This window comes from Leptodactylus fuscus, chromosome 2 (assembly GCF_031893055.1).
Source record: "Leptodactylus fuscus isolate aLepFus1 chromosome 2, aLepFus1.hap2, whole genome shotgun sequence".
NCBI lineage: Eukaryota > Metazoa > Chordata > Amphibia > Anura > Leptodactylidae > Leptodactylus > Leptodactylus fuscus.
The window spans coordinates 215,307,505-215,319,023 of NC_134266.1; positions in this window are offsets into that span (position 1 = coordinate 215,307,505).

Genomic DNA, 11,519 nt, shown 5'->3' on the forward strand with positions numbered 1-11,519 from the left:
CACATGAAGGTAAACCGCCTATGCATTTCAGGGCCGCAGAAGGGGCTGCGGCCCTGAAACGCGTAGGCGGTTTACCTTCAGTAGCCTGAAGTGTAATGAAGTGACCACTCTATACACTATCTCAATTGGGACCATACCAATACACCTGAGATGGAGCACAAGACCAGTGGTATACACCCACTCCCGTATTCCAAAGTAGGTGAAAGGTTGCACATGCGATGCACCAAATTTGTTAAAAACACACAAACACATGTTGCATACAATACAGTAATAAATAAAACATAGTGCAAGATACTAATGAACCAACATAAACGGCACATTTTTTTTACCACCTGAAACAGTTGTGCTGCATGGTATAATGTGCACAAAAACCCCATCATACATTACTGATATATGATAGCTACCTAGAGACTCCAGAACTATACATTGACCAACAACCTCTAAACCATGTAAGGCCCGATTCACATCTGCGTTCGATATACCGTTTGGGGAGTCCACTTGGGGAACATGCGGAGAGAAGGGTGCTGCTTGTACAAACACAGATGTGAACCGGGCCTTAGACATGCAGCTACATGTTTTGTTTGAAGTTTAAACAAAACTTTTATATCCTATTAGCATTCAATGAAATCTGCAAGTACACTGAAGATTGAGGGGAACCTTGGGGGGCAATTTAATCGTAAGGTATTCATTTCTATTTTGACAAAGTCACCAGAATTAGCATTTACTTGAATCATTCATTGCCTGGACACCTGGATGACACATAGAAAGTATAATTGATGCATATACAGTACTGTATGTCTGTGCTCAGGTTTAGCTACCAATGTCGATATAACATTGTACTGTGAACCACATAATTAGGATTTCCATGAGATGCAAATCCTTAGTGCTGTGGTCCTTAATTTACAGGAATATACCTTGTTAATATTGTAGTACTTGAGAGAGGTTTGTTGGATACTCTTTATGGCCATCACAGGATAAGAGCAACAGACTGTTATAACAGAAGTGATAAACTCTAGCACAAGAATCTGCAGAAATCTTCGTCTGAAAATCTAATTTCTTCCAGAAATGTGCCAGCAGATCCACATGTGGATTAGTCCCATTCTAAGTTCATGGACATGGATTTTCCATGTGGAAATAATAGACATGAAATGGATTTGAAAATCTGTAGCAAGTTCATTATTCCATGTGGATTTTCTCTGCTGCAGAGGAATGGGATTTAAAACATCCCATTGACTTGCATTAACTGTGAAATATCAACGGATTCTGCCAGAATTTAGGCATAGAATCTGTACTCAGATCTGTACAGAATCCTCAGTGTATTGAACATGGCTTAAAGCTGGACATGCAGTCAGCCATATAAATTTTGTTGGGATCAGCCAACCATCTTATGTGTATGGTGCTGGTTTTCAACGTATGATGTTCTTGGGGAGATAAGCCATCACCAGAGCTGTCTGACAGTGGTTTACTTCCCTCTCCCCATTTAGAACACATTCATCCTGGGCTTCATGTAGAGGTCAAGTGGAATAACTATCAAAAGAAACTATTATCGTAGGCCCCATGCACACAACCATGTGCTTTGTCAGTGTGCTAGCCATGCTTTGCAATGGGCCTCTGGGCAGTGGCATAAGTACCACCGTAGCAGCCACAGAGGCTGCCTCAGGGCCTGCAACCTTTGGGGAACCAGTGGATCCTTGCTGGAAATGGAGTGGCCATGAGGAATGAGGTTATACTGGAGGAGGTGGTGGTGGGGGGGTATATCAAAAGTTTTCTATGGGGCCCATTCTTTGCTAGTTATGCGCCTATCTGTGGGTCTGTGTGGAGGACCATGAGCCTGGTGGGAAAACTCAGTACAGGTCCTAGTCCTGTGCTATCATGTTGGTTCTGCGGGTCATTAATGGAATGTATGGGTCCATGGAGGGTCACACACGGTTCTTGGATATGTGCCGTCTGTGTCATTTTCTCATGGACCTGTACAAGCACATGTAGCCTAAACTGCATGGTTAGCCTGACTACTCACAGTTCTTCTCATTCAGCATTTCCCAACAGAGACATAGCACTGGAAACCATCTGTCAGTAAACGTAAAGGATATAAACTCAGATCTCAATAGAACAATGAGATTAGGCATATATACAGAGATCCCTGCTGTATGTCAATGTAAAGCGCACATATGGCTGTAGGATTAAAGGTACATGTACATGATCTCTAAGGTCAACATGATCATATATCCCAGTGTGACTTCTGTATTCAAAGCTATAAGCCTTCCATCACACGACAACATGTAGATAGTAATAGCAAACCTGCCATTAATATGATTCAGGTCAGGATGTCATATTACTTTCTAAATTATGTTCCAGAGAGAGAGAGAGAAAAAAAAAAAATATGAAGTTCCCTAATGGCTTTTTGTTATCACTAAAATATTTCTTCCTTACTGTACCAAATTTAGTTTATCACCATTGGTGAGTTACAAAGAGCAAAAGTGCTATCAAAATAGCCTTCTAATGCAAATGTTACAGTCAAAGAAGAAAAACTAGTGGCCTGTGACTAGTAAGTCAAGGCCTACATACTGTATAGCAGTTACCTAAGACTGTCAGACCAGGTCATTGTCATTGTGCTTTCTAGAAGATGATCAATGGGTCACTACAGTTAAATATTTATAGGGGAATTCAAATAATGGGTTACTCCCCATACACTGGGGTTAACCGCTGTATCAGTAGGGGTCCAGCTGCTGGCACTCTACCGATCATGGCTAGTCTGCAAGAACTACCATTCTTTTCAATTCATACATCTTTATGGAACTGCCAAACCTATCAATCTAGCCATTATCTTCTGTTCTGTGGATAGAGGATAGGTCGCTTCTACTGGAATCCCCTTTAAATAGAATATATTGTCTGAATAATTAACAGTGCATTCCCATCTTAACATGTTAGTAGCAGATTGTGGGAGTCCACCAACTAATCCAATTGATCAGGAGAATGGGGTTGTTTTGTCCTTTGTTCTGAGTGGAGTATTGGTTGGCCAGCACTCTCACTGCTCCATTCATTCCAGTGGGAGTACTGGCAGTAGAAGAGTGCTGTACTTGTGCTATCACCATTGTATCCACTTCAAACTGGTCCGACCACTGCTTTGTTTAGAACAGAGGACAAGACACCCCCCCACACACACACGTTCTCCTGATCTGTGAGGGTCTGAGCGATCAGTCCCCTACTCATCTGAAATTTATCCCCGTTCAGCTTCCGCAGTGAGGCACACAAGAGGAGGTTATAACTAAGGATTAGGAGTCCCAAGACAAGAATATTATTGGTAAAGAGCAGCTGGAACTGAAATTGAAGTCTCTAAATTTACACTATCTGCACCCATCTGTCCATTGTCCTAGTCTGTGTGGGGACCAGAACAATGGAGAAGCGGACCACTATACTAGCGGACAACAACGGTAGCTGATGGGCCGCATTCACTATAATGGGATCTAGGGCTTTTCCAGTACAGACAGTGACTTATAAAGTAAAGTGTGTTAAACATGCCAGTGTAGTTTATATGCCCATAGCACTGGAGGACAGCCAGTCCGCCAATGCACACCACTAAGACTATATTATTAAGGAACTGTGGCAGTCTTCATGCTATAAGTACTCATTATACATTTCCAGGAAAGCAATATTTGATATATCACAAAAACATTACTGCACTGACCAAAATTAGCATTTTATAATGTATTCTACTGCTTAAATATGCCCATGTCAAAACAATTTTATTGCCTCAATAAATCTAAAATAAAATCTCAGTTTGTGTATGCAGCTTCTATGCAGGGCTATGTGTCTCCAGGGTTCCAGATTACAAATAGACCCTATTTGTTACTCCACTACTTCTTACCCTTGTACTATCCAGAAAAACAAGATGGGATAGAGGGAGTAGAGTAGACACATGACTGCAGGGTCAAACCATGAACATCTTTTCTGTCTTGAAAAGGTCAGAAGAGATTCTGGGCCAGCGATTACAAAGAATGAATGACACAGGTCATAAGCTTGGGACTAAAAGCCAAATTGCCTTTGACTGGGAACATTGGGGGAGGGTGTAGACGAGATCACTTATTTAGGCAAGTTCTTCATTTTAATATACATTTTTTTCAATGACAGATTTGATGCAGTTTTTAAAACCAAAACTAGGGGTGGTATAAAAAAATAAGTTGACTCTTTCCTATATACTGTTCATCCACTACTATTTTTGACCCATAAATTGCATAAAAGAAAACAGCATCAAAATGACAAGCGTGAAAGGACCTTGACACTAGGTTCACACCTGCGTTCTGGTTTCCGTTGTTTGGGTCCATTTGGGGACCTGAAAACATCAACCCAATCTGATTAAAAAGTGGTTTCCTGCAGAAACCTACGGACCCCATAGACTATAATGGGTTTCTGCCTGAAAAAATGCAAATTGAAGGACAGAATCCAGGTGCAGTTGTGACCTTAACCGTACTGTATCTAGATTGAGATGTCCCAAGAGAGACATTAGGAAAGGATATTCAATGTTCTTTTTCTAGGTCTTTGGAGTGTGGGAAAAAATCCATATAAACACAGGGAGAACATACAAACTCCTTGCAGATGCAGTCCTTGGCAGGATTCAAACCCAGAACTCCAGCGCTGCAAGGCTGCAGTGCTAACTCTGACCCTCCATGCTGCCTAGCTATTCAATATTCTTGTAAAATGCACATCGTAACTTAGTCTAGTAAATAAATTCTACTCTTTAGCAAAAGCAAGTGTTCTGTTGAAAATGCAAAGCCCCAGTTAGAATTGGAGAATAGGCATAGTTCAGAAAAGGGCATTTTATAAAGCACACCTCCCAATTGTACGAGATCTAGGGGAACAGTCTTGGATTTCAGACACTGTTCCCAGTTATATGTTCCAATCTGTAACTGTATCTGCATCCTTATGATGGTCGGGCAACAAGCACACAGCTCCATTTATTTTAATGGAAGTGCTGACGATATCCAAAATACAGCGATACTTCCCCACCACCCCTCCATTCAGAACAGGGGACAAATGTTACCCATTCTCCTGGTCATTGGGGATCTCAGCAGTTGGACCCCACTGATATGCAAGTTATCGCCCCGATAAATTGCATATATGGAAAAACCCCTTGAGGCCAGGGGCGTAACTACCGTGGTAGCAGCAGTAGCAGCTGCCACAGGGCCCGGGCCATTAGGGGGCCCGGTGACAGCCGCTACCGCTGCGGTTTTTTTAAAATAGGCAGTTACGGGCCCTATTCACTTGCCGATCCTGGCTGGGCCGGGATCGGCAAGTGACACCGCGGGCCCCACAGGGGCTATCATTATACTCGGGGGTCTTTGCAGACCCCCGAGTATAATGACCGGCGGATCGGGAGAGGTAATGGAACATACAGTAACAAACACTGTTACTTACCTCTCCGCGATCCTGCCAGGCCTCCGTCCTACTGTTGTCTGACGTCTCTGACGTCACATGGACCCGGCATGCTTCCCGGGTCATGTGACGTCCGACGTCATTAAAGAAGGACGCGAGAGGAGGACAGCACAGCACAGGAGCCGGGGAACAGGTAAGAAGCAACAGTGGGTTGTTTTTTTTATGTTTTTATTCCCCGGGTCTCCGATTATTATACTCTGGGGTCTGAAAAGACCCCAGAGTATAATAATTGTTTATGGGTGTCCACAGAGGGACACTATTGGATTTAATACTGTGTGCAGGGGCCACTATGGGGTTAATACTGTGTGCAGGGGCCACTATAGGGGTTAATACTGTGTGCAGGGACCACTATAGGGGTTAATACTGTGTGCAGGGACCACTATAGGGGTTAATACTGTGTGCAGGGACCACTATAGGGGTTAATACTGTGTGCAGGGACCACTATAGGGGTTAATACTGTGTGCAGGGACCACTATAGGGGTTAATACTGTGTGCAGGGACCACTATAGGGGTTAATACTGTGTGCAGGGACCACTATAGGGGTTAATACTGTGTGCAGAGGCCACTATAGGGGTTAATACTGTGTGCAGGGGCCACTATTGGGGTTAATACTGTGTGCAGGGGCCAGTAAGGGACATAATAGAGTGCGGAGGAGGGGGTCGGTCGAGGTCTTCGGCGTCAGTTGGGATGGGGGGGGGAGGGCCCATGTCAAAAGTTCGCCACGGGGCCCCGCCATTCCTAGTTACGCCACTGCTTGAGGCTTAGACTTCACATTGCGGAAACACGGCAATAAAAGGAGTGAGAACTGTATAGGAATTTCTTATACTTCTACCTTCTACACAAACCACTCCAGGCTTTGGCTCAAAAAAATGGCAGCAAAATCTGCAACAAAAAAGCTGTGTTTCTGCAATGTGGGGCCTCAGCCTTAAATAGCTGACCTGTGAATCAGCTACATACTTCTTGATTGTGCGATGATCACGATGAAGTGTCTTGGCAATGTTGATTGTAGTCATTCCTTGACCTAAATACTCTACAATTTGTTGCTTCTCAGCAGCCGCCACATCCTTTTTCTTTCCCATTTTGGCAGAAAATGTAGGCTGCTTAATAATGTGGGAGAGCCTTCTTAAGTAGTCTTGCCTTTAATTGGAAACACCTGCCAAACTAAGGGTTCGTTCACATCTGCGCCTGGTCTCGGTTCATACAGGTTTCCGTTTCCTGCACAAAACAGAACAGGAGACGGAAAGCTGCAGGACTCTTTCAAACCCATTCATTTGAATGGGTTTGAAAGATGTCCGGCCGTGAGCAACAGTGAGCGTTTTATGCTCTCCGCTGCGAAACTGTTTTTTTAAACCGGACACAGAGTCGGACATGCAGTACTCTGTGTCCGGTTTAAAAAAACCGGTTTCACAGCGGAGAGCATAAAACGCTCACTGACGCTCACGGCTGGACCCGGTCTGACAGGTTTGAAACATGAAAACGGAGTCCGGCCGCTAGTGTGAACCCAGCATAATTAGCACAGTCGTCTGCAATTGCTTTCAGTGATATAAAGAACCCTGACACACATCACCATCAATGAGTTTAACTGACAAACAAAAAAATTCTTACTTTATCAATTCCTAAACACTTTTTGCATAATGCATCGTCTCAGGGTGCATTCATACTGAGTATTCGCTGACTGATTCTGAACATTAAAACACGTTCAGAATCAGCGCATACAAAGCAGATCCCATTCACTTCAATGGGAGCTGGCATACGTGCGCTCCCCATAGAGATGAATGGGCTGCTTTTTTCCCTATTGGTTTCAATGTGATACGCGCGTATGACATTGAAACCAATAGGGAAAAAAGCAGCCCATTCATTTCTATGGGGAGCGCACGTGTTTTAACGTTCAGAATCAGTCAGCGTATACTCAGTGTGAATGCACCCTCATACTGCAAATAACACATCTGCATCTCTGGCTGCTATGGGCATAAAAAGGGACAAACTTATGGTGTGGCCTCCATGCTCCCCTGACCTCAACCCCATTGAGAACCTCTGGAGCATCATCAAAAGGAGTGTCTATGATGGCGGTAGGCAAATCACATCTAAGCAACAGCTCTGGGAGGCTATTCAGTCCGCATGCAACACAATTGAAGCAGAATCCATCCAAAACCTGACAAATTCAATAGACAAGAGAGTTCAGAAGCTCCTTTTGAACAAGGGGTCCTATGTGCAAATATAACATCACCTAGAATAAAGTTTTGACTTGAAAACTGTTTGATTTCAGTTTGTAATAACCTGCTAATGCTTATAATTTCACAAATGACCATTTTTTGTTCTTTATAAAAATAAAAAGGTTGAAAACTCTGCTGTGCATAATAATTTAGAACATGCATTTTGAGCGCATTTTGTGTTTATTTTTTTTAATTAAAATATACTGTTATCATAGGCAGTTTGTTCAAAAACCTTTCAATTGTATTCTAATAGTTGATGATTGGAAAATTACAATGACTGCAATTCATATATGTAATTTTTTAAAATATGAGAAAATATTATTTGCATAATAATTTGGGACACAGTGTAGTGCTGCAAGATAGGGCAGGACTGTCTGTTGCTAAAAAGTGGGTGGGTATCTATCACCAAGGATTTTGGTGTAGAAATCCATAAAAATCCTTGTAAGAAAACTGGTAGAAACATATCCTTAGAAAGAGTAAGTCACTAAAAATAGTATATGTGAGAGCACTGATAAGCTAATGCTTGGATCCAAACTTTCGAGTGAGCAATTTTTTATGTAGATTGTGAGCCCCATATAGGGATCACAATGTACATTTTTCCCTTATCAGTATGTCTTTGGGAGGAAATCCACGCAAACACAAGGAGAACATACAAACTCCTTGCAGCTGTTGCTCCTGGCAGTATTTGAACCCAGGACTCCAGCACTGCAAGGGTGAAGTGCTAACCACTGAGCCACCATGTTGCATGTTTAAGGCCAGGACCCCATGTTGCAAAAAAATGCAGGTTTTTTTTTTTCTGGGCTGGAAACGCTGAGGAAAAACCGTTGTGTTTTGCAGAGTGGGTGGGATTTTGTCTAATCCCATCCACACATTGTAGAAAAAAAAATCTGCAGCGGAAAAGCTGCGTTTTCAAAAATGCCTGGGTTATGAAAATTGCAGCATGTCAACTATTCCTACGGAAACTTTGGCGTTTTCTGTAGGGGTATAATAGGGGCAGAAAGTCCGCAGAGGAAAACTCTGCGGACTTTCTGTGAAAAACGATGCATATAAAAATATGATGTGTTTCTGTTGCTTTTTTCAGCATTTTTTTTACTGCGTTTTAAGCCCTGGGTAAAAGGGTTTTCCAGTCTCTGGGAGTTTTTTTTTATTCTGATGACCTATCTACAGAATAGTTAATCAGTACCCAGTTGGTGGGGGTCTGACACATAGACCCCACACCAATCAGATGATCCAGCCACATCCCAGAAGCTACTGCTGTGGACCAGGCAGAAAGCTGCTCTGCTTCTACTCAAATAATAGGCACAGAGTAGCAGTACCCCAAGCCCCACCACTACACAATGGACAAGTCTGCTGTTCTGCGCATTACAAGAAAAGAGTCTGATCTTTTAAAAAATAGAGCTTGTCATGGATCACAGACACCAAATAGCTGAAAAACTCAGTTGTGTGAATAAACATTCAGGGTGGGTTCACAGACATTTTTTAAAACTTTTTTTTAGCCAAAACCAGAAGCTCCTTCCAATAATATGTGACATATAAAAGAAGAAGTGTTACTTCTCCTTCCTGTTGGATCTATTTTTGGTTTTAGCTTAAAAAACTGCAGTGTTGATTTATTTATTTTATTTAAAAATATGCTTTGTATGTAAAACTATCCTCATGTTCCTTATGCCAGTACTGAGCAGGGCTTACATAAAAACTGCTGTTCTAGGCTGTAGAAAAAAAAATACTGCTTTTTACAGTCCCAGCAAATTTCATTAAATTTCATCCACACATGAAAAAACACTGGAGAAAATGCAGTATGTTAATTTGGTACTATTCCGTTATCGGGCCAGCAGCAGCGCAGTTCAGCAGCAGCTTTCGGGACAGCAGTTCAGCAGCGGGAATTACAATGACATCCGAGGACTGCTGGCCCGATGCTTGTGCCCAGTAACCAGTACATCGATGACCCCCCTCCCCCATCCTTCTCCTCCTGCCAGTGCTGCCCCCCAGCTCTCCTTACATCTTCCCCGTACCCTCTCCCCGCCACACGACTAGGCCTCACCTCAGCGCTAGTACCGAGACCGAAAGGAAAGACACCGGGGCTCAATCCAGGCCCTGACAAGAAACACGCCGACTATAGGAACGGTGAGCTACAGCGAGCCGGAGGGACAAACTTTCTGCAGCGTCCGGCGGCTATCTAGTAGCATTCATTGCTCAAGATTTACGGTGAGGCCTATTACAGGGAGAGGGTACGGGGCAGATGTAAGAAGAGCTGGGGGGCAGCACTGGAAGGAAGAGGAGGATGAGGGCATCGATCGATGTACTGCCTACTACACACAAGCACGGCCTCTATCATCGGGCCAGCATCGGCTTAGTCATGTGGCGGGGAGAGGGTACGGGGTAGATGTAAGGAGAGCTGGGGGGCAGCACTGGAAGGAGGAGGAGATGGAGGGGGGGTCATTGATGTACTGGCTACTGGGCACAAGCATCGGGCCAGCAGTCCTCGGATGTCATTGTAATTCCCGCTGCTGAACTGAACTGCTGTCCCGAAAGCTGGTGCTGAAATGCGCTGCTGCTGGCCCGATAACGGAATAGTACCGTTAATTTTACCTGCTGTGCTTTCCCTATAGACTCATACGAGAGAAACAAAATTGCTAAATGCAGAGGAAAAGTAGTAAAAAAAATATACAAAAATTTAGCTGCGTTTCTTCCTGCTGCACTTTTACACTAGGATCACACCTGCATGCAGGTTTCCATTTGGGGGGTCCGCTTGGGGACCCCCTGAATGGGTACCCAATCCGCTAAACCTAATGGAAACCTAATCTGCTTAAAAGAGGCAGAAAAATGCAGAGAGAAAAGTACTGCTTGCAGGGCACAGGTGTGAACTTAGCCTTAGCTGCATTTTGCTACATGTGGCCAAATGCCAAGGGAAAGCAGAATCAGGCTGTTAGGGTCAGTTCACACGTGAACTGCCCGCGCGGGTTTTGACACCGAGAGAGACGCGGTGAGCCACGTCTCTCTCTTGTGAAAACCTGCCTGCCGCGACCATCGCGGTCGTGGCTTTCCCCTCCTATGTCGGCTCAAATGAATGAGCCGACATAGGAGGGAGCTGCCGGGGGCGGAAGCCGCGCGGCTTCTGCCTGAAGAAAGGGCATGTCCTTTCTTTTCTCCGCTAGCGGCAGCCCGCCGCTAGAGGAAAAGAAAAGCCCAGTGGTCTACATAGACCACCATTGTAAAGGGGCGGATTTTGAAGCGATATCCGCTGTCAAAATCCGTCCCTTTGCCTACGTGTGAACTAGCCCTTAGATCTCAATATGCCCAATATTTTTCTTCTAAACTGAGATAAACTGCTTCCAGAAACCTCTGGCAGGATCTTATTCCTCTTTCACTATTGAGAGCATATGCACACTCGGTCAAGCCAATAGTTCCTTTATATGGGGAATATGGGAAGCGGAGCTATCTGAAACATATGGCCAGCTTTTGTCTTAAAAATAGGTAGGGGCCGTCTTCTATTGAATTGTGATTTCAATGATTAAAGTGATCCTGACATGTACTGACACGTTCTTGTCTTATGCATTGCCCACTAAAGCTGGACATAGACTTGAGATATATATGTGCAGACAACAGGCAGACCCAGTTACTTTTACAGAGATCTGTTGATAATGGTCATACACATATAATAAAGAAATATTTTTATGAAAGAGTTTTAAACACAGAATATATGTCTGATAGATGTGGACAGGCATCGGTCTTTAGAACAAGGCCTGACTAGTGCTATAGTAGGTAGGTGCCTGCTTCTGCAACGCCTGTACACATGAGTTATCACTATCAGGGCTCGTTCACATCTGCGCCCGGCGTCTCCCTTAGGGTGCATGCACACTACGTAACGCCGGGCGTGTA